Raw genomic sequence first — 2,646 nt, 5'->3', positions numbered from 1 at the left:
AGGAAGGATGATGGCGCATTATTGCCCATCCAAACTTCTTTCATGGCTCACAACATGGAGACAGCATTATTTACGAATGCTGTCTCGTCGTCTGTGCTGGATAGCGCAGCGACGGTTAATGAGAGCGCTGCCCATAAAGCCGCAGCCGCTTCTTCGTTGGGTAAAACCACAACGCCTTATGCTCAGACCATCATCCATAATGGTTCTGACTTCGAGAATTCTGAGCCTAAAGCTCCGTCGACGACACGTGAACTTGCTCAATCGGTGTCACAAGCCAGTTGTTCAGAACGTGGCTATGTGACGGGTGGCATATCACTAATGCCCCCTCCATCTAAATGGTCTCCTTTGGACCAAGAGCGTCGCTCCTATAGCGCGCTCTTCTAGACGCACATAGTTATTAAGGCGTCTTTAAGCCATGGAAGGCTCAGGGAAAATCGCTTGGGCGTATTTTCCCGATCCCGGTCGTGCTGCGTTCAATTAAAACGCCCGACCAATACGAGGCGGAATTCTTCCGCCGCATTCATCCGCATTTTGATGCGATGAAACAGCGGTCGCAACGAATTAATTTCGCCCGCTTGCGTGTGAAAGAAATCATGGGCGGTATTGTACCCCCTGTTACTTCTCACAACGCTGCTTCTGCTAGTCCATTTAAGATTAGCGAAGAGGCCTCAGCTGGTGCTCCTTTTCATAGGCAGCCATCACGCCGGGCACATCAATACGTAGGGTATCGATCGGTTCACAAGAGTCGAAACTCTTCGGATAACCTTTCTATTGGACGAGGATCTCATACCTTTGCCTCACGGAGCGGTGGGCAAGCAACCTTCCAAAAAGAAAACGTTGATTCCTACCCGCATCCATCAGTGCAGGCGGCGCCCGTTAGGAGTGGTGATCCCCACCTACTCGCGGCTGCCTTACCTTCGTCCGTTCAGTCTCAGGCGTTGAGCGCTGCTGAACGACGTATTGCGGATCTCGAGGGTCAAGTCTCGCGACTGATCTTGGATCTTCATGATGTCCGAGCGAAGGCTCGTCAGGGTTATGAACGCCTAAAGACTCGCTTGGAACGTTTTAAGAGGATAATGCTGAGAGAGCCGCGTTACTCGCGTGATGCCCCTCGCTCTCCGAGTCCTATTCGTGGTGGGAGGAGTCGATCGGCTGATAGTTTTTCGCCTTCTCTGTCCCCCTCACCCGAACGACGCTCGACTCACAGTCGGCGTCACCATCGGTCTCCTTAGACGGATGGGGTATGTGACCTCATTTGGGTCTACATACCGTTTAAGACGACCCACGTAAAATACGGGGTGCGTCTTTATATACGAGAGAAGGGTGAGCCTATAATTTAGGTCTCCAACCTCTTCTACCACCGTAAAGGGCCCAATGAAACGCGGCAACAACTTTGTAGCACCTCCAGGTAGTACAGAAATTGCATTTTAAGTAGGAATAGCAGTACTCAAAAGTGCTTTTTCACCCACTCTAAAGAGTTCATTATTTTTGCGACCATTTCGGTCCGCATATTATTTTTGCTTGTCCTGTGCGCTTGCCATCGCGTCACGGACTTTTCGTGTGATGGCTAATCGCTCATCCACAAAGCGTTGAGCCTCGCTCACGCGTTTAGCATCAAACTCGCCTATGATACCGCCGAGAGGTCGGTCATAGGACGTAGTTTTATTGACCACTGCTAAACTGGCAGGGTCACTAGGGCCAGTTTCTGTCGATGACATGATACTCTCGAGGGTCATCGTCATATTGACGAAACTATGTCCCTCTTTCGCACCGAGCATAGTGAGGGGCCCTCCCCTACTAAGACTCGGGCTGCGCACAAACGAGACTGGCGTCCGAGGATGGCGCAGTCCGTAAATATAAAACGCTATCTCACCCGTACTGGCGTGGACTTTTTTATTTATAGCAATCTCTACAAGGGGCAATTGCTTGCTCCACTCTTTGGGAGCTGCTATAGTGCGTAAGACATCCACCACGACCCGATTGGTACGGGGATGATCTGCGGTCGACATGTGAAGCTTGCTCCCTAACAGCTCAAACACATGTCGCCATATACCAGACGTAAAACGTGGATCCCTGTCCGATACTATGGAATCGGGCATCCCGTGTAGTCGGTATACATGATCCAGCTGCCTCCTTGCCTGTGATCGATGTTTTGCATGGTGCTAAATGAACATTTTTGCTCAGTCTGTCTACAAAGACGACGAGCCCTGTCCGACCCTTATGATCGGGCGGCATGCCAAACATGAACTCCAGACTTACTGACTTCCAACAATCTATGGAATCGGTAGCGGCTTCAGTGGCGCACTGCTGGACGGTGCAGGCTTAATGCGCGCGCACTGTTCGCAAGAGCGAATATAGTTGGCCACCCGTCTATATAGGTGTGGCCACCAAAATTCCTCTGACACTCGTAAGAATGTCTTTTCACGGCCTAAATGCCTATTAGATGGTGCATCATGGAGCTCGTGAAGGACCATTAGCCTGAGATCTGTGTCGTGAGGCACATAGATTCTCAAGGGAGCACAAGGTGACAGCTGATGCCATAACAAGCCATCGCTGTCATGAGTACCTGACAGTAACCATCCTTTAAATCCAACGCGGAAAAGATAGTTGACTTTCCCATGGAGTCTAACAAAACATCTTTTCGCG

This window comes from Bremia lactucae, linkage group LG1, assembly GCF_004359215.1.
Source record: "Bremia lactucae strain SF5 linkage group LG1, whole genome shotgun sequence".
Classification (NCBI taxonomy): Eukaryota; Oomycota; class Peronosporomycetes; order Peronosporales; family Peronosporaceae; genus Bremia; species Bremia lactucae.
This window is presented reverse-complemented; position numbering follows the sequence as displayed.